Here is a 22,455-nt window from a genome sequence, read left to right on the forward strand (position 1 = left end):
AAAATATTCATGACTTGTGTTTCTACCAAATGTTTTATAACTTAAAATTTTATGCATATCTATTACTTACAGTATTTTTGCTCAAGTCAACTCATTGTATTTTGCCAAAACTTGGAAAGCACTGAATTGATATGTGTAAAAGAAATAACTTACTAGTACCTTATCAGCTATAAATAAGGATGTATTAATTTCCCTACCTTGGAAAGGACCTATCCTACAAAATGTTACTGTAGGAGTGAAATATGTTTAAATTTGAAAGGCTAGTATATAATAGAAAATGGTTTTCCAAAGATACACATTACAAGTATTTTGATCAAAACCCTTAAAACTGAATTTCAGATAATTTAGATATATATATATACAGATGTTTCTTTGGTTGTCATGGAACACATGATAAGAAAACAATTGAATTATGTATGCATGATGCCAATTATACCAGATATGTGTGGGTGTTCAAGGTTGAGAGATGAAGAGAGAGAACCGGCCGACTATAGATCTGAGTGATGGGTGTTAACTTTCCATCTGCTGGTTTACTCTCTAAATGGCCACATTGGCCAGGCTTGGGCCAGGCTGAGGTCAGGAGCCAGGAGTTTCATCTGGTTATCCCACATGGATGCAGGGATCCAAGTTCCTGGACTGTCTTGCATCTTTTCCAGGTGCAGTAGCAGGAGTTGGAGCAGGCAAGACTCAAACTGGAGTCTATATGGGAAGCTGACACTGCAGGTGGTGGCTTGGTGCTTTGTGGGCCCCTGGCTTAGGAATATTTGAAGCAATTTCAGTCACTTCCCACCCCAACCCCTGGACAGAATATAGCTATAAAGGCAGTGGAAGTTAGATGCCCCCAGCCTCACCTTGTAGTGAAACTCATCCCAGCTATGCTTGTAGCAGAGCCAGCCATGCAGCCTCATTGTAAACACACTGTGTGTTTCATGAAACAATTAAGATCCATCAGTGTTGTCATATCTGTTTTGAACTGAGGTTGCATTCCAACCACAGCACAGGTTCTACTGTATTTCTCAAAACTCAGTTTATGTTTGGTCTGTTGTAAGCTTATTCCTGGCTAGGGCCTGTGAGAAGACATAGGCCTCTTTGTCTTTAAGCAGTTGTGGTAGTTTTGGAACTCATCTTCAAATTCCCCTTCCTTCCCTATGACAGTTTCAGGAAATAAGGACACTTTATCCCTGACAGCTTTAGAAACAACATCTATTAATTTATGTATCACTTCTCCTAGGAAAATTGGGATCTGTTCATGCTTTGCGTAACAGCCCCTGGCTTTGTGAGGGTTGGGGAGGGGGTCGAGGAAGGCTTACCAACTGCTACCCCTGGAGGAGGAAAAGCCAGAGGGTGAGCAGATTGTACATTTTCAAACAAATTTTAACAAATAAATAAACAAAAGGCAGAGAGGAAGAAGGGGGCTTTAAGACAAAGAAAAAAAGTGTTTGATAGGTCATCTCTCCATAGACCTTGATGGAGGCTGCTAGAACAATTCAAAACCACTTCAAAGTGAACAATGCTGTGCCAGTTTAATTGAACAAAAGGCAAGAAGACATGTCAGCTATTAAACACATTCATTAAGGGGTGTCTTTTTAACTCCTTACTTTTGCCCATTATTTTTCTTTCCTGAGAGGGTAGAAAAAAAATAAAGGATACTGGAAACCTAGGCAGGGGCATTCACATAGATTATGTATTGTTTATCAGGAAGAGAGCCCATGTAGAGAATGGAAACTGGGTATGGAAACTTGGTTGGCCTCATGTTAGCTCATATGTTTGAAAACTTTAGGCAATAGTGACTCCTAGTTTTTAGAAATGTTCTAACATTTGCAATATGAAGAAGTATTAAATAATTTAATGGAAGTTCAGAAAAAGTAAGAAAATCAAATTGCAGAGTTTATAGCTCTGATTCGTGGATAGGAAGTAAGGAAAGGAAAGATCATTTGCGCATTTAGCCTGGGTATATTTTTGTAATTAAAAAAAAAGACAAAAGAAAATTTAATTAAGCACTGTTAGCTCTCAGGATGGGCTCTCATCTGGAAAGTGTCTGATGTGGTAGTCTAGGTTATGAGTTAACAGATGAAAGGAAAAAAATGTAAAAGTGCAAAAATAGTAGAATGTTCTAAAAAGTTCCATTTGGGTTCAGTACAATCAGTTACCCACCTGCCAAGCCTGTGACCATAGAATGGTGTACAGTTTTTCTTTGTGAACTTTTCAGATAATGAAAGGTTTGGTTAGAGCAAATAGTCCCAAGCCTCTGACCAGCTGACACACCAGAGGTTGATGCTGAAGAATTCTATGTCTGTAACTATAGAACACTTAATCTTTCTGTTGCCAGTGATTGCTTTCATTGGACTAAGATGTAGAACTGCCTTGAGTCATTTTTGGTTCAACTCAAGATCCCTCAGTTGGACATAAATGCCTTGTAGTCTTGACCTGCATCTCATCTTCTTATTGTGCAATTCCTCAAATTAGGGGAACTTGATGCAAATATTTGTCAAACTCCTTCTGTACCAAGTAGATTTCTTTTTTTATATAAAGAATAATTTGTTTATTTGAAAGTCAAAGTTATACAGAAAAGGCAAGACCAAGAAAGAGAGATTTCAGATCTGCTGGTTTTCTCCCCAAATGGCCACAATGGCCAGGGTTGGGCCACACTGGAGCCAAGAGACGGGAGCTGCTTCCAGATGTGCTCTCTGTGTCCAGGGTCACAGAAGGCCTCTGAGGAAATAGTAGTTGTGAAGGGAACTAAGTGAGATGAAGGCACAGCTGCACTGAAGGTATGGCCTCGGAGGAGTGGTGCCTGAGGACAGAATGAGCGCTGAAGCTCTCAGAGAACAAGGCAAGGAGTGTTCTTCCAGCACCCCTGAGCTGGTCTTCTGCAGCAGCATAGCCAATGGGAAGAAGGGAGCGGGAGCCTGCTGAGGCCTCCCATCAAGACCTGAGATGTATTACCTAACAGCCCCTTTAGCCACTGTTGTCTTTTAACTTGTAGAAATTCTTTTGGGGTTGACAGCACATCAAGTGTGTTTTTCAAGTGCAAGTTCCCAATCCTTCACTCTTAACTGTCTCTTGTCAGCATCACCTATTAAAACCAAACTTCTAGAGGTAAGGACATGAAGCATACCAGAATGAGGTGACCGAGATTACCGTTAAAAATAAAAATTGATGCACGAGACCATTGTAAATAAAATCCAGTTGTACCTACCTTGAATATCATCGCCTTTGTTTCGGTCAAATTACTTTAATACAAAGTGTAAGCAACATTGTGGTTGGAAAAGTATTTCTTCTTTACTATAGAGCTCTTTTCTGTATAGATGTGTGGTATTCAAATACTTTGCAAAATTCATCTATATGTAATCCTAAATGCAAACTACAGACTCTCACCCTGGTTGTAAACTTTGCACTGAAGCAGAATAAAGTCTTTTGACTCTCTGTCGTTACTGAGAACTATTTTGTTTTGTTCCAAAGCTTCCCCAGCAGGATCTTTGACATCATGTTTTTCCCCTTTGGTTGTCAATGGAAACAGTGATTACATAGCAGAACAGAGCTAATATTTATCATTAGCTTAGTGACCCCTGCTGGGGAGGCTAAAGATAATCAGCCTTAAATTCAAACTTAGAATTTCATCAAAACATGAGAACACTTCAAAAAGTAGGTGGAAAAATGGAATCCAAAGATGTGTTATTTGATGCAGTTTTCCATAACATCCATCTTTTCATAAGCCTTAGAGCTCTGTGCAGGCTTAGTTCACAAGATGATTGTCACCAAGTCAAGTGGCATTTGAATTCATTCTATAGGAACTCTCCGAGTGAACCTTGCAGGTGCTTTTACCTCCAACCTAAGTTTGTTGTGATCCAAAACATGGTTTTGTGAGTCGTCATCCTTCACACCGAGACCCTCCAGGGGATCGCTGTCCTACCCTGGGAGGGACTCACCCTGCTCGGTGAAGTGAGCACGTGACCAATTCTAACAGTGACATATTTGAGATTCATGCATTCCACATGATGGTCTGCCTCTGTGCCCTCCCGCTGTTAGCCCTTCTTTATGCTATTTGCCAAGTGACACTTTTTGATCCTTTTCCAATATGCTGTTAAAAAAAATATCAAAAGGCGCATATGAGATATCAGAATCTTTCTTCCCCATCACAATAGCATTATTCAGTGTCATATGCCAACCTTTTAAACCATAACATTTGCAGAACTAAACTCTTGAAAAGGGAGTAAAAGCCCTACCCAGCAGAAGCCTTTTAGTATTATTTTCATGTATGCTAAGAAAGCCAGATGCACTTTTGTTGAAGTATAAGTTCTCCTTTGTGTAGGCCTGTGCAGCGTTTGAGGTTCTCCCTATCTCATCTAGCGTCACTGTTGTCCTAAAGTATTGTAAGACATTGGCTAAACCAGTGCTCTCTGTATGGAAAACAAGGCAACAGTATTTCCACTATGTCTGTATTTTGCTATAAAAAAAAAGAGGTGAGCAGTTCTGTGATTGGTTGGAACTGATGTTATAGTGAAGGCTCACTTTAAATTGTCATTTTAAAAACGAGGTGATTGCATTTGTATGACACATGAGGTATACTTACATTTATAGGCTAATCACAGTTAGATACCAACAGATGAATGGCAGTTAACTGGACTCCAACTCTGGATCTTTCAACTAACTTGATAGCAAGTTCTGTTTTTCTGTGTTTTTCAGTTTTTATAAGAATTGGGTTCAGGGGGACAAAAGAAACAATGTCATTTGAACACAAAATCGTTTTATTTTCTTCCTTTGTTCCTTATATCCTCCCGCTCTGTCTTCCTTTTTTCCTCCTAGCTTTGATGAGGCCTGGGATTCAATACAATTTCCACTTATTTCTTGTGTCTTAGATACATACAGGGATATTCCTGTATCACTGATTATAAAATGCCCTTAAAAAATGATCTCCTGTGGTTGGCACTGTGGGATATCAGACTAAGCTTCCACCTGAAGCACCAACATCTTCTTTGGGTGATGGTTTGAATCCGAGCTATTCTACTTCCAGTTTAACTCCCTGCCTTTGTGCCTTGGAAAGCAGTACAAGATGGCCCCAGTGCTTGGGCCCCTGCACCAATGTGGGGGACCCAGAAGAGGCTCCCAGTTGCTGGCTCTGGATATACCCAGACCTGCCACTGTGGCTATATATGGGGAGTGAGTCAGAAGATGGAAGATTTTTCTCTTTGTGCCTCCTCTTCTCTCTCTGTAACTCTTCCTTTCAAATAAAAATAAATTAATTTTAAAAAAATATTTCCTTTCTGGATTAAAAAAGTGTAGTCGTGGCTATCACATGATAAAAGTCTTTCCAATTTTTAAATTAAACTTGAGGCTTTATTTGGGTTGGTGAAACCCTTTTCCCCTCAATGTCTTTTTATTTCATGATGTAGTCTATTATGCTAGATTGCATTTATTTTTTTCTATCTCCTTAGTCTGTTCTAGTTTCTCGATCTTGCTTTTCATGACCTTAATAGATTTGTAGAATGCACTGTAATTTGGAAGTGTGTGATATCTGTCTTGTATTTAGACTGCAGTTATATTTTTGAAACTGAATAATACAGAGGGGAAGTGTTCTTATTATTGTCACGTATGGTGTCAGTTTCACGTGACTCATCCCCGATCCTATTCACCTTCATCTCTTGGTTAGGGTTGTGTGTGCCACATTTTTTTTTCTATTACAGAAGAACTACTTCAATCTAACCGAAGTCTCTTCTCTGGAAGTGAGTTGGTGTCTAGCTCATAATCAAAGGGTGGAGAACACAGGACCCTACTTGAAACCTAAGAAAGAAACCTGCTGGAGTTAAAAGGAAGTGAATGGATAAAAGACAGTGACCAGGTTTAGAGCACATTGCTTGTCTTCTTTTGTTGAAGAATGGCTAGACCAAGATGGCATAAATTATTTAAATTTGGGGTGTTTATCTTCCATATTCATAGTTGGTGTTATCTGCAACAGGTGCCTACAAGTTTTGAGTCCTAAGTGTCACAACAATGGGAAAAGTCTGTCTAAGGTGGCAATGACTGGACTTGCCAAGCATGTCCCATCTGGGATCTTTCATGTTCATGGTGTCTGGATAGGCCTCTTGTGACTACCACGGCTATCCTCAGGAGTCAAACCTTGCTGGTATCATACCTGCTGGTGTACTGAAAATAGACCAAACCAAGTGTCCAAGCCCAGAGTCAAATCATAATTAACACATGCACAAGGCCAGGTGTTAATTATGATTTGTCAAAGGAACACAAGCTTATGATAAAGACATCTATTGTACAGTAGTGGCTCATGCAATTATATAGAGGCTGAAAATACCAGTTTTTTCATCAGCTAACTAAATACCTGGGGAAACTCATGGTGACTATTCTATTGCAGTTTTGAAATCTGAGCACCAAAAGTGCCCAAAGGAAAAGACCATTGACTTCTTACTTCAAGTAGTCATGCAGGGAGCAAATTGAATCCCCCCGTTTTCTCTGGACCTCCGCAAGTTGGGTGACATCCATCCATGGTCGGGAAGTCAATTGGTTTGCCAAGCTGACAAACTGAAGTGATCATCTCTTCACAAAGACTTTCATGTGGTTCACCAAAAAGCTTTCATGCAGAAATCTATACGTTTGCATCAGTAAATAATTTGGGAATAGAGCCCAGATATATTTCAGTCCTATCCTCACTGTACAACATTGAAAGCAAGAAAACACTTTTGTCTTTTTTTTTTTTTTTTGGTAAAATACCAAATTCAGATCACGTGTTTCAGAAAAATTTCAATGACAATGGTAGACATAGAATGTTTTCTTAAACTTTCAGATATTGGCAAAGTCAATGAACTATATCTTTAACATTTAACTACTTTCAAAAACTAAAATAAAATAAGAAGATTGGGATTGGATCAATTGGCCTGGGGACCATATTCACATCTTTGACTGTGTAGCTAGATAATTTCAGTAAATGAATTATAATTTTTCATTTTGTTTTCTCTTTTTTTTCTTTTTAGAGGAGATAGATTCCAACCATTTGCCTACTCCACAAACACTTGCATAAACCGCTAGTTGAAGCTTATACTAGGAATCAGAAGCTTAATTCAAGCCTTCTGCCTAGGTGACAGGAACTGAGCCACTTGATCCATCCCTGCTTCTCCTCTCCACACTGCCCACCAGCAAGGTTTGACCGGCAGGAAGTTAGTATCGGAAATAGGGCAAAGCATCAAATTCAGGCATTCCAATATGAAACAATATGAAACAGAACCCAGCTACTGTTGGGCTTAGTTTAATTATTTGTAAAATGATAATGGTTAATGAACTTTGCAGTTTTTTTACTCTGCCAAATCCTATAATAGAGTCTTAAGTTTTTATTCATATTTTTTGTTCATTAATGCATAGCATAACAACTTAGATATATAAATATGATTAGCTCCAAACCTGGACAGTTAGAAGAGTTAACAGCAGGAAGATTTTCACAGTTACAGATTCCAATCCTAACTCTAATGTCTATAAATTCTGATGTCTCAGCTCGAACAACTCTGCTCCTGTTTGTATACAGCAGTCAGGAGATTGAATTGAATTAGAAAAAGTACAAATCAAATATATAATATAATACATGCCTAATTAGTATTACCACTGTTTTTTAGAGGAACTGTTAATGACAATAATAGCAAATCAGACAACTAAATGTTTTATGTAATGCTATTTTAAATTATATCCTATATTATCTAGTGTGTAATATACAGTACACATACATGAATTTGTCTCAAAAATTTTGACTAAGAGTATCTAGCACTAAGAGATCAGTTTGCCCATTTTGCAGATGACTTGGTTGAGGCCAAGTCTTCCCTTAGGAAGTGGTGGTTGTCTGTGGGTGTATGGAGGCAAGGTCAGATTAGACCTAGTCATTGCCCTAAGGGTAACCCAAGGTGGCTTGATAGTTCCTTCTTTTCGTGGGTTTGCTTGCTTTAAGGAGCTGGCGGGCCTTACCAGCTCAGGAGGCAGAAGCAGACCTGCCTTGCACACCTAGTGATCATGTCCCAGAGCTTTGTTTCCTTCTGTCTTGAACTACAGTCATTTTTATATGATAAGTTTTATCATTTTTAACTACATTGTAATGCCTTGAGGAAAGATTTCTGGTTTCTTTGTTTTCTTTTCCTAGCACTTACTGTGAAATTTGAACACATTGCATCCTCTGATAGTTTTTAAATGTAACCCAAAGAGGTTTGCAAGGTAGGAAAATTCACCAGTGAATGTTGTAAATGCTTTCAGCCAACTTTTGGGGACAGAATTCACTTAATTCCTGGGATGATCTTTTAATCCTTATCTCTTAATTCAATGTCTTGAAAAGTCTGTCTTTGAATGAATTTCTTAATCACGAGTAAAACTCATTCTTTCAAACAGCTCAATCATTAATTTTAAAACTAAGTTCATCCACAATTACAGGGAAGTTAGTGTGCATGCCTTTTAAGAAGTAGCAGTAAAGAGTTCAATATTAAGATGCCTAGTCGTGAGCCTCTCTTAATGCTTAGTGTACTTGGCAGTGTTCACTAGTCCTGCAATAGTAAAACTTCCTGTGGCAGGTGCCCTGTTACCTTATAGTCCTTTGTTTTGTGTTTGTTCCCTTCACATTATATAACCATGATGAGGAGATGGCTTTCTTTACTATTATTAGTGTTATTGTTGCTTACACATATAAACATATCCATCATGTCCCGTATTTGCCTTCAATCATCTTTGGTACAGAAAGGGAGAAATATTTGAGAGATTAAACCGTTGCCAACTTGTCCTAAATCTTAAGGGAAGAAAGAAATATCTGTGACGAATTTCTCTATTTCCCTCTCTTGTATTTGCTTTCTGACAAAATGAAAAAAAAAATGCCTTCCTGAAGAAAATAGAAAATTCTGTTGTTTTTCATTTTCCACATGAAAGGATTCTATTTAAACCCAGGAGCTTCTTGAAAGGGTAGTATCTTGAGCAAGTATGTTAATACTTTCTCTCTTACAACTTGTAGTCTGATCAACAGCAATTATTTTAGTAGCCAGAACACCACAGGATTCTAAAAACAAATAAATCAAATGCTTTTTAAAGTCAAGATTAAGGCTACACACATAACAAAGAAGACATTCACTGCGTGCATTGCCTTGCAACAGCAGTGTGCGCAAACCACACGATTCACTAACACTGATGGAGATGCTACATCCAGCCTGGGGTGCACTGTGTATTCTTGATTGCACTGAGCAGCATTTGCCCTTTAGACTGACATCAGAAGCTCCACCCTCCCTCTTCAAGCCCCCAAGCTGCCCCAGGCTGCTGGAATATGTGTGACAGCAGGGCGAGATGAAGGCTAAAAAAACACACAAAGGCAGAGCACAAATAGTACTGCTGCCATCTTAGTAGGCTGGCATCCTCCTGGGATAACCCAGTCATTTCCTCAGCTTGACAATCAGCTGTTGGCCTTTGGAGTTGTGCTGAACACTTGAGCCCTGGAGGTTTTGTCCATTTACTGTTGGTAAGAGTTTATTCATCTGAATAGGGGTAAGGCTTTGTTTCTATTTATTGTTAATTTTAAATTTTGCATAAAGTGAAGCAGAACAATGCAAGAAAACCAAATGCTGCCTGTTATGATTTATTTGCAGGTCAGTGGTGTGAAAAAAAAAAAGTGCTTTCCCCTTTATATGTAAGAAGCTTAAAAATTATTGTCATTTTTGAAAATTATTCTAAAGCTTTAGTGTGAAAAGGATATTAGGAGAGAATCATTATCATCTCTGTGTGTATACAAAGAGCACACATGAATATATACACACGGGATAGGAACAGGAGTTCTTCAAGAATTCTATGCCACACAAGATTTAATTAACCTTTTCGCTGGCAAACCAGTTCCGTTCACTGCCTTCATTACCCCTGCCTTTTCTCTCCACCCTGTGGCTCCCACACTTTATTTCTTTCCTCTTCTTTTATTCTCTCAAAACCTTCTGCCTTTCTTTCATCAATGATTCTATTGTTGCATTTGCCAGCTGGCATTAAGAGTCACTTACTCCTGTCCATTTCTGACAACAAGCACCTTACTTCCATGTTTTAGCCTTTGCTTTTCTTCACTTTATTGCATCCTTAGTTCCTCCTAAATTTTTAATCGAAAAAGCCATTTTCACCTCGGAGTCTAAGGTCAGCTGGAAAGTTTGGTAGTCTACAAGGAATACGGCCATGAATTACTATATTTTCCCACAAGGCATAGCAATTTCTCTTGCATAAATATTATGAATGAATAGAAAATCAAATGAAATCTGGCTAGAAAAAACATTTATTGAGTGGTAACAGGAAGTAATTAATTATTTAATTAGCATCATACTTTTTCCTATTATTATGTCTTTGTTGCTAGTTTTAGGTATTAAAGGGACATAGGAGCACAGAGGTATGTCTCTTTCCAGCCCTAAAAGAAATTTAATATTATTTGTAAGTCAATTTTACATGATTGGACGGCATGCTTAGAGTTTCAGAAGTTATCTTTTGTTGGTGGTGGCAGTTTGTAGCTTCTGTTTCCCCTGCTGCATTGCCTCATATCTATTGTGAAAGGAGAGTAGGGATGTATATTCATATGGTCTCCATCTTTGATGCCTCGCCATGTTGGTTGCTAGGTAACAGAATACTTAGAGGGGAGCAGGTTTGTATATGAATCTCTGATGGAGCAGCATGTAGAAACCTCCATAGGAAAGAAATCCTCTGAATTTCCTTGCCTTTATGCTGAATCAAACAGAATTATTATCGCATGTCAAAGTACCACTTAGCCTTTTGGACCTTCCTGGCAGTTTCAGTTTGATCATTGGTATCAAGAATCCATAAGTTTTGCTTTCTTAGTTATTGCTATAAAATTAGGTAATGTGTTTCTTTGCTTTATCAAAACTTTGCTGTTCTCTTTGAATCTTTTTACATTATTAAAGCTCATTTCACCAGTCAGTTGAACTGAGGTATTCATTTCTGATGCCATGCATTTTATTGGGACTTTGAAGAATCCTTTATGTTTTATATAGCTACTGTATTTAGAATATAAAGTGAAATAATCCAAATCGAGTTAAACCACTATACAAGCAAACTTCTCTTTTAAGAGTATAAATCTTAGCTGAGATAACTAGATTACATGGAAGCATCAGGCATTGTAGAATGCTGAGAAGGGTTTCGAGTCATTCATGTAATGGTGCCCAGGTTCCTACTGGGTCTTAGTGTTGACTGATGATGTCACAGAGAATGAGAGCACATCCTGGCCTCAGGGGTAGGAAGTCCTTCCAGGTCATTGTTCTCTACCATCAATGGGCTTGTATCAGTTCCAAATGTATATTAAATCCCATTCTTTATTTAACTAAGATGAATGTTCTTTATCATTACATATGTAGTTCCCCCAAGTTTGTATTTTTATTTTCCATGGAAAAGAATATCTTGCGTATAGTACCGACTTAGTGTTGACAAAAGGAGCAAATGGACTTAGAAGTCATGTCAATTAGACAGATGACTTTTATACTTTCACGGGATGTATAGTCAAGCTGGTATTCACTGTCTCTGGTATTGCTAAAGCAATATTATACTTTCTTTAGTATGTTGTTTCAATCTACCATACACAACCTGTAGCTATAACATTTTGCCTACTATGCAAAAATATTCATGAAAATATCATTAGAAGGTGTGGAAAAAATTCAACATTCATGCATATGAGGGGTATTCAAAAAGTTCATGAAAATTTACATTATAAAAATAATTTTTTCAGATTACAAAATATTTTTGTACTGTTTTTTCTTTTTAAATTTAATTTCATTTTATGACACAGTTTCATAGGCTCTGGGATTCTCCCAACCCTTTCCCATACCCTCCCCGCCATGTTGGATTCTTCCACCTTGTTGCAGTAGAACAGTTCAAATCCAGTCATGATTCCTTCATTGCAAGCATGTACCATGCATAGAGTCCAGCATCTTATTGTCCAGATAAATTCAACAGTTTCTTGGGGAGACCATCCCTGGTCTGAAAGTAGAGCTGGCAGAATATCATCCCCTCCAACAAGAAGCCACAACATCATGGCATGCGGTTTTTCAAATGCCATTTTCTGATGAATTTTTAAAAAAATACTCTCATATGGTATGAAGAAACGCTCCTTTAAATGAATTTTTTATATAGTTTTTGTGTGAGAGAAATACTAATTAGTGTTTATATGGGTCAGATTACTGTGGGGTTGACATTGGCATTGGCTTTGTGCTGATGTCAGATTTTGTTACCACTTCAGTTTATGTGCTTGTGTTTACTTTCTTCTACACTACAATTCAGATCTTCTCCAAACTCCATTGTGTAAAGGAGACTGAGGTAAATATTTTTTAAAGAAAGAAAATATTATTTTATTTGAAATGCAGAGGATGGAAAGAAAAAATGCAGAGGCAGGAGGGTGGGGGGAAGAGGAGAGAATGATATGTCATCCATTGATTCATTCTTCGACTGCCTCTAACAGCTGGGGTTGAACGCGACTGAGGCGTGTCCAGAAATCACTGTTGGTCTCCCATGTTGGAGGCAGGCACACGAATCATCTCCATGATCTCGCAGGAAACACATTAGCAGGAAGATTGAGTTAGAAGTGCAGCCAGGACTCCAGTTGAAGTGCTGTGTGAGAAAGGAATGAGTATCCTCACAGCTGGGTCAAATACCTACGCCGACATGACATTTCCTAAGCTCATGGTGAGCAAGTAGCAGCGTTGGATTTTGAACCCAGAGCAGTTTTGACCATAAAGCCATCTTCTTCCATTCTTGACAATTCCTTTCTCTGTTATTTTCCCCACCTGAATGAGCAGAATTGAATTACAGACATGAACAAGTTTTAGAGTCCAAATTTATCAGTTGATTTTCATGGCATTAGAGGGATGATGTGTCAGTTGCAAAGACAAAAGGCATTTTAAGAGTACATATTGGGCACAATACAACAGCCTAAAGGCTTAAGTGTTGGCCTTGCATGCACCAGGATCCTATATGGGCACCAGTTCATATTCCAGCTGCTCCACTCCTCATCTAGCTCCCTGCTAGTGGCCTGAGAAAGCACTAGAAGATGACCCAAAGCTTTGGGACCCTGAACCCATTGGGAGATCTAGAAGAGGCTCTTGCCTTCTGGCTTCGGATCAGCTCAGCTCTAGCTGTTGTGGTCATTTGGGGAGTAAACCAGGAGAAGGAAAACATTTCTCTCTGTCTCTCCTTCTCTCTTTAAATCTGAGTTTCCAATAGAAATGTAAAATTATTTTAAAAGAATACATATTTATTTGATGCTGGTAGAACCAGTTATTCTCAGTAGGGATAGCATTAGGTAAAAGTACTTCTGAAGTGGGAAACATTTTTGATTGATTGATGATTGGTTGCTCAAGGGAGAAATTGTGTTTTATTGCCTCTAGGAAGCCAGAGACCTTTCTGGCTAGTCCTGTTTTTCAGCACATCTTAAATGCTGATGACTTACTACTGACTCAGCTCTGGCACTACCACAGATGGGCCACAAGCAAAATATGTGTCTTCTAGCCGTTAACTGGGAATGAATGCACTGAAGAATTGCATTGAAATTCAGGCTTCTTCTCAGTCTGTTTGTTCTGTAATACGAATACAGACAGTGCGAGGAAACTATGCCATTTATAACAGAGAATAGGGTTAATTGTCACTTTTATGAAGCTTCTAACATGACAATTTGCCTTTCATGGTCTTTAAATAGATTTCCTCCCCTTCTAAAAAATGTTGTAATTATGATTACTTAAAATATTTCAGGCTTAATTTTATCTCACTTAAATTGAGAAGGTTAATAAATGTTTTCAATATGGTTTATTCTAGAAGCTTTGAGAGTCTACTAAATGAATTTTCACTGAAAGCATTTAGCGTTGTGAAAGCCACACCAAACTTGCCATTACCAACTGTCCAGAGAGGGCAATTTGCTAATGGGTTTCATTTATGGTAGTTTACATATTGCCTGATTTTACCCCATTTACTCCAGCACTTCCAAATATGAACAAGTCAATATGAAATGTTGAGCGGATTTTACTTCAATAAGAACACATTAGTCTATTAATAGGACTATCACGTCAAAGTGGCACTCACTTTATAGACCAGTTAGTGGGATTACAAAGTTAGTAGAGCAATGAGAAATGCCTTGCTGTGATGAGTCAAGCATTCATTAAAGATGGTTTTGGAGGCAAATGTATTCGACACTGCCAGAACAAGGAGAAATATGTGGGGAATATGAAAAGGGTAGTAGCATTGATGAGTCAAGAGCAACAAAATAATATGAGGTGAAGTTGGGATGAGAAGCAGGGGCTATATATCATGTTGGAGAATGTTAAGGAATTCCACACACACCAGGCATCTGCCATGAGGCACTGTTTTGGAATGCAGAAGTATGTAATGCTTGAGAAGTCAATCATTAAAACCAAGCAGATAAATAAGTTTCAGGTGGTAACAAGTGTAATGAAGAAGACTAAACCAGGATGAAGTGGCTAGATAGTGACAACAGGGAAGAGTTATGAACTTATCAAGGATATTTTATATGTTAAGAGGGCATTTTAGTGTAAGCCTAAGCAAAATAGGCCATTGCTTCTTATTGACAAGTGTTAAGTTATTGGAGAGTTTCAAGTAGAGGTGATTAGAATACCATTCTGTAAAGATCATCCTGGGTAGACACAGGAGAATCCAAAGGGAATTACTGCAGCTGCCTAGGAGAATATGTGATGGCTTGGAGTTTGCACAGGTTATGGCTCAATGCTAAATGAATTTCATCAATCCTACTGGTTATTTCTATATGGTTCTGAGTTGCAGTTCTGTTTCTGAAAAGATTTTTGAACCAGAAGTAGGCAGAAATGATTGTAAGCCTTTATCTGTTTTACCTTAAGCCACCTTTCTGTTTTATGTTTTCTCTATAAAATAGGTAATGATTCTGAGCCTCCTAAGGCCTTGGTAAAGAGAGATACATGTGACAGAGTTAAACTATGTAAGGTGGTCCATCATGAAAAGGGAAACTGTTGATACTCCGCACAGTCTAGATAACATGTACCTGCTTACTTGTCTAAGTTCCTGGAGTGAATACAAAGAGCCACAAATAGCAGTTATCTTATAATTCAGATAGTATGTGAATGTGACTTAATAATGACACATAGATTGAATGCAATTGACAGAAAGTCTGTATTTCAACAGCATGTAAGCCATAACCCTATCACCAGACGCTCTGTTGGTCACAGTGTTCAAATCCACTTTCAGGACTCAGAGTGCTGTTACTCTTCCAGGAGCTCCCTTTGGAGTGTTGCAGTGAAGCCCCTGTGACACAAGGCAGAGAAAATCGTGTCTTTAGGTGTCAAGGTCCCGCTAGTACCATCACTTTAACTGATTCTGAGCCATGAACTAGCAAGCTGCTTCTGTCTTCTGTGTGTGTATCATTCCCACCCTGCTCCTCCTTCCATCTGTCATTATACATTCTTCAGTTTTAGTTAACCCTTAACCCCAAACTAACTATCGAACATAGCTTTAAAATAATAGAAAATTCTGGAGATAAACATTTCACAAGTTTTAAGTTTATACCCCAACCCTGGCAGTGGAATACAATACTTGTTCAGTCCCACCATGTTTATGAATTTTCCTCTGGTCCAGGTAATGCACGTTGTATAAAAGCACCTGCCATCTAGTACCTTGGTATCCGTCTTGGTTTTCAGATGAATTGTCAACAATTTGCAGTGCTTATGTTGAAGTAACTCTTATGTAGTGGCGTAATTCTATGCCACCATGCCCATGTCATTCCACCCAGTGTATCTCATCATGTAGATACTGTGTCATTTCACAACACCACAAGTGGGACGACGGTGGGACAAGCCATTTTTTGACAAGACCAGATGCATATAATTTTTATTACCTAACTGTAATACCTTATTGAACTTGTAAATTAAACATTACCACATATGGTTGTGTATGTATAAGAAAAAAATTTAGCATGCCTAGAATTTGATACTCTGTGATTTTAAGCATTTCTTGTGGATTTCAGAGCACTTCGCCATAGATGATTTACTTACTGTAGTAAAAACCACATACACTAATGAAAACACAACCAGTGCGATTCTTACAAGTAGAAATATGGATGCATTTAATAAAATTGACATGTTTGCTTGTTTTAGGTGTTTAGAAATCTCTAATTTCCGTCATGTTTGAGGCGTGTTTAGTTTTCACTGATGCCATATTGTTTTGTTCCTACAGAGGTGGTGCCATTGATGTGTTGATTTTAATGATGCTTGGATAGCAAACAACAAACTCCATTGCTTTGATTTGCCACTAGGTGTTTTTCTGACTCTCTTTGCTCATTTATTAAAATAAACCTTCTACATGGATTGATTTCTTAGCTTGTGGTGAGATTCGATTCCCTGGATATCTGACCTTTGTTAATCACTGTGTGGCCAAATGAAATAAAACGCATGCATTGAAACAGTGAATAAGATTTGGGGTTAGCTGGTTTGATAGAATCACAACCAGTAATTCTAAAATGTGACTGAATTCTTCCCACAATTAAACTCTTTCATTATGCTACTTCAAAGCTAATTTCTTTCTTGTTTTTCTGAATAGTTGCTTCCATTAATCTCACTCTAGGTAATGATGGTAATGATACAATTATATGTAATCATTGCCTGAATTCAATATGCAACACATCAGTCCCTTTGTTCAGTGATTGTACAGCTCTCTGCAATCCTTGGATTTGGAAAGTTTCCATCACATTATGCCAAGATCAGATTTAGAAGTCTCTGACATTTTGCATAACATCAGTCAATCAGCTGTTCCAACTGTCCCTTGTAGTGATTGGGGAAACTCATCCATCTGGTGGTATTGGTTGAAACTAAGGACGAAAGCTTGAGGCAGGCTAAGCAAGGATCGCTGTTTACATGGTCTCCAAAGTATTTAAAACATTCAGAAAATATGCAAGAACAAGAACTTTGTATAAGCCCTTCAAGGGTGCAGGTGTCTAATATGCTTGACCTACTGACACAAATCACAGACTAAATGAATTTACTATGTTTTTATGCAAAGTGATTATATTAAAATTTGAAATCCACTTTCCTAATATTTATAGCCAGTTTCACTCTCGATTATCCTTAATCCATTCATCAGTGAATTAATAAGTAGATGTGTTCTTCCAGTTCTTTTTAATGCTGTGAAGATGTAAGTGTCCCTCTTAGATTCTGAAAACAGATTTTTTTCTAAGTTATATTAAATGTTGTTCAATTAATACTGTTTGTGGGCTTTACATTTTAAAAATAAACTATATAGATGTCTTATCTACCATTCTATGCTTAAGTTTGTCCTTGTTATATTTTTCTCTTCTTTGAATGAGTAATTATCTTCTCCGTGAAACGGACACAATTTATAACTTTACCTTGGTCTGCTAATATGACTGACTTATTCCATTTAATGACAGTGTCATCATAGGATTGTGGCCTGGCTTGCGATGAGTGGGATGGTGTTCATGTTCATTCCCAAATCCGCAGCAAGCTTGTCTCCATCTTGCTTTCTGCCATTCTAAGCGGCTCTCTAATTCTTAACACAAACCTGCTTAATTACTGAACTAGCTACCTAGTTATCATCTACTTTTAAAACTCTATCAGACTGGGGCCCGGCGCGGTGGCGCAAGTGGTTAAAGGTCCTCGCCTTGCACGCCCGGGATCCCATATGGGCGCCGGTTCTAATCCCGGCAGCCCGGCTTCCCTTCCAGCTCCCTGCCTGTGGCCTGGGAAAGCAGTCGAGGACGGCCCAAAGCTTTGGGAACCTGCACCCACGTGGGAGACCCGGAAGAGGCTCCTGGCTTCGGATCGGCATAGTATCGACCCGTTGCGCTCACTTGGGGAGTGAATCATCGGACGGAAGATCTTCCTCTCTGTCTCTCCTCTGTGTATATCCGCCTTTCCAATGAAAAAATAATAAAAATAAATCTTTAAAAAAAAAAAAACAAAAAAACTCTATCAGACTGAATTAGATCTAATCAGATGATGTGGCACTCCCTCTCAGATCTAAACTTCTGGGTGCTATCAGGTCGATTGACCGATACTGCTACTTCAAATGACTCAAAGAAAAAAGATGGGACTCTTCTGAGTCCTCTTCTTGCAGCCATGGACAATTCTGGAAGTTCAATTTCTAGAAGTCCCTCTCTAAAGTCTGACTTCTACCATTAAGTCCCCCATGCCACTGACAGCCCTTCCCAGGCTGAAATAATCTTGAATTTGATTCCATCATCACTTACAAAAGAGTGTTTTATGAATAATAATTTACATTATGCCTTTTCCTACTGCAAACTTTGGATAATATGAATGCCTTGAACGGGTGTCCCAAGGTTAACATGGAGCCAGGTGTTTGGACTTGTAGTAAGGTTTCATACTGCTTCTTCCTGCCAATGTGTACCCTGGGAGGCAGCAGTGAGAGCTCTGGTACCTGTGTGGGAGACTTGGCTTAAGTCTTCTTACCTTCTCCATCACTACCCCCCAATAGGTACTATGTGTATTTTGTATATTGAGAACATCAAGTCCAGCAGTATCATTGCATTGTCCTGCAATTTAGCTTCTTCTATATTCTGCCCTTCCATGTTCTCCAACCACATCAGCCGTGTTTGCATATCCTACTTTGAACTTACCAAAACTGTTCTTACTTTGGAGCCTTCACACTGCATCTTACTCTCACTGGAATGCCCTTCTCCTAGAGCCTCCCAGAGTGAGCGTTCTTGGTCCTTATTCACCTCATGTCTTAGCCGCTTGTCTGAACCCATTCAGGCTGAAATGATCAAATCCCATGAGCAGCTGACTTATAGACAACAGATGTTTATGAAATGATGGGATTTTAGATTTTAGGGACACATACATCTAGGTGAAGGATTCCTGTAGCAATCTGCTCAGGGAGGAGTGTTGGGGGAGGTACAAAAGAGAAGTGGAAGAAGGAGGGTGAAACAGGTGGGAGGAAAACACAAGGGGACAAGAAAGGGCACAGAAAGCATGTTGTTGCATTAGTTTGTTCTGAGTGACATAAAAACCACAACTCCATGCTTATAAATGCAGGCCTTTATTTCCAAAATTCAGTAGATTGGAAGAGTAAGATCTAAAGTTATTCTCTAGTGAGAATATACTGTCTAATTTCTAGAAGGCATGTCTCTGCTGTGTGCTGCAGTAGTGGAAGAGACAAGATAGTTCTCTGGTTCCTCCTCTTCTTTCTTTTTTTTTTTCTTTGCAAGCTCAACAATCCTATTTTTAAGGCTCTCACCTGCATGTCCTAAACATTTGATGGCTCCAACTCATAAAACCAGCACACTTGTGGGTGAGTGTCAATGTAGCAATTTTCAACAGACATGAACATTTGGGTCGTACCACACATTATATAAATTTTCAACAGAGCCTTGATCTTTTTCTGCTTGATTGATTTTGTGTGGTCTGTCTTTTCTCACTGAGGAGTAAGCTTTCTATGAACAAGGACCTACTGTCTTACATTTATTGCTGATAGATACATGTCTGGTACACAGAATGAGCCCCCAATATTCATTTGAAAATGAATTGCTAGACCGTTGGGTAAATAATTGATGACTGTGAATATAAAATAAGATACAACGGAAAACCAGAAAATTGAGATCAAACTTCCTTTTCAAGAAAACCATATGCATTATCTGAAAAAGAAACCAGGGAAATAAGGGAATAATTGTGCTTCCTTTCTTTCCCTTCTCATCTCCATCTTCTTTTAGTTTACTAGCATTTTGTTGAGAATTCCTTCATCTATGTTCATAAAGAATCCAGATGTGTGGCTTCTGTGTTTTGCTGGGGTTAGGAATCAGAATGATGGTAACAAGTTTGGCAGAGTTCATCCTATTCATTATTTTGAAATAGTTCGATAAGTGATAGAGTTAGTTATTCTTTAAATACTTCTTTTTTTTTTTTTTTTAGAATTCAGTAGTAAAGTCAACATATCGTATAATTTTTCTAGAGGGAAGTCAGTTATTACTTCAATCCAGTTGATTGTTATGAATCTCCTTAGCTTTAGTATATACTCTAGAATTAATCTTTATGCAGGTTAGATGCATTCAGAAATTAATTCACTTCTTTAAGATTATCCAGTTTGCTAGCATATGGGTTTTCATAGTAGTTTCTTATGATTATTTCTATTTTTATTTCAGTGAGGTTAATTTTAATGTCCTTTTTTATCTCTTTTTTTCTTTAGTTTTTTTCTAATTCTTTGTAAGTCTGGGTAAAGATTTGCCAATGTTCTCAATAAAACAACTTTTTCTTATTGATCTTCTGGTTTGTTATTTTTTTAAAGTAATTTTATTTCAAGGTAATTTCTCAGTACATTTCTACTGCTTTTGCTAACCTCTCAATCAGGCTTCTTAATCATAGGCTGAAATTAACTGGGCACTGATAAGCCTCACACCCCCTTATCCAGTCCTATAAATGTCTACTGTTTAAACGAATATGTTGTTCAAATATTTTCCAGAGATTGATTGTTACAAAGCCTTTAGTTAGTCTGGTTTGCTCAGGCATTATAGAGGCAAGTTGCATTTCTGTGTTGTGAAAAAAGCTAAATAGTCTTCATGTTTTGGTTATTTTTGCAAATAAACTTCTGTCATATATAGTGTCACAACTTGGAACTGTGTCCTGAGAGTGTTTAACGAGCAGAATAAAAATATTCCAAAAGAGAAATATGGTTATTATTACTGAACTATTTCTTGGGGAATCCACAATGATGCCTAGAATTTGAATGCCTGCACAATCTGCCAATGTGCAGGTGTTACAGGGGGACACAGATCCGGTGCTGACGTAGGTGAGAGCTGAGGTGAAGCCCCATATGACCGTTCAATGGGATCGATTATTGCATGTAAAGCAAGGTGGAAAACAAAAATACCCAGAGAAAATTGCTTTCATTCTTGTGACTTTTCATTTGTCTTTGACCATGTTTTGTCTTAGCTTCTATGGTTGGCCAGTTTCTTTGATTCAAAGCTGTTTCAGGATCAACTTGAGTTGGAGGAATTTTGGGGTCTGAATAATCTCTGTACCTAGCTGTGGAGTTGAGCTTGGTAGGTCAGCTAATAAAAATGTTCCGTGATGATCTTTTTTTTCACCTTGATATATTGGGAAATTGTTGATGCATTTTTACCCTAAAGTGAATACAGTTCTGTTTTTCAATGTGTGTGTGTGTGTGTGTGTGTGTGTGTGTGTGTGTGTATATACAAAATATATTTTGACATATATATGTAAAATGCACACACACATCCGCATTTACCATTTACTGAGAAGTATAGTGGATGATTGCAGGTACACTTGGTATGAGATGTGACCTGGCCCAGGTGAATTTGGATATCATTGTGATTTCATTGTCACTCTGAAAGGCAAAGAGTAATATCTTTATTTTATGAAAACAAAATGTGGTCTTGAAGTGATTGTGCTTTACCTCATGGTAGTGCTAGATTTCATTTACTAAAGTAAATGAGTATATGGCTCTAAAAATGTTTCCTTAGACAGTTTAGATTTTCTGTGTAAAAATGCAGCAAAGAATGATGACTCCATTTGTGTGGTCCTGAAAAAATGGGGCATGCTAGGCCTCCACACTAAGCAACACTAGCTTATTAATCTCCCCCAATCTATCCTAAATAGAGTAAAGATGAAGTGCTGTGCATTTATTTTGATTAAAATAAGTTATGTAAATTTTAATTCAGATTAGAATCAGCTTTTAGGCACCTGGAATATCAATTCAGAAACTAACCTTATTATTCCAGATTTAAATGCACACAATTTTGGCCAACGGCAATGAAGTCAACATTTTATCTTTATTAGCCATCAGTTGGCAACCATTTATTGAGTACCACCTAAGATTTGGGAAGAGATGGGACCTCGAAGAAATTGCCATCTGTTTGGGCAGTCTGAAGCAGTTTAAGAAAGAAGCAAAGGAGTTCATGGTCAAATGCAACTTTGCTATAAAAATTCAAGGAGGCACAAGTTTAGTGTAATCACCAGTATTCAAGGAAAGCTTCATGGAGGACATTTCATTTTAGGCAACCTTCGGACAAGGTGGAGAAGCTTTGCATAAATGAAAAAAGCATGACGTATTTATTAGAAATAGTAAGCATTTGTGTTTGGAAATGATGAATGAAAGTAGATAACTGGATCAAATTTCAGAAAAATTCTTGTCTTTCTGTTTGTCTTCCTTGGCAGGTTACAGGTTAAACAGGACTGAGGACCTTGCACTGTGTGTCCTTATACTTTTAGGTATTTTGCAGGGATTTTAAAAAGCAAAGTGGCTCTTTCCTATGAAGGCAAGATGAAAGCAATTGAGTCTGAGTTTGGTAGAATAGGAAATGAAAAATATAAATTAGAAAATATAAAAGTAAATAGCTTCTGTTTTGAGTTAGCATATGTTTGCTCGGTTTACTGTTGTCACTTAGTTGAAAAGATTCTGTCAATTTTTAGTAAAATTTCATTCAATCACTCAAGTATA

General features: G+C 38.0%; 1 protein-coding gene across 1 annotated transcript in view; it reads left to right on the top strand.

Moving 5' to 3' along the window:
• The window catches only part of DCC (DCC netrin 1 receptor), an 891,673-nt gene that overhangs the window by 279,840 nt on the left and 589,378 nt on the right, over nt 1-22,455 (top strand). The window lies entirely within an intron of this gene.

The sequence above is a fragment of the Ochotona curzoniae genome, unplaced genomic scaffold (assembly GCF_017591425.1).
Source record: "Ochotona curzoniae isolate NIBS_2020 unplaced genomic scaffold, NIBS_Ocur_1.0 contig_43, whole genome shotgun sequence".
Lineage (NCBI taxonomy): Eukaryota > Metazoa > Chordata > Mammalia > Lagomorpha > Ochotonidae > Ochotona > Ochotona curzoniae.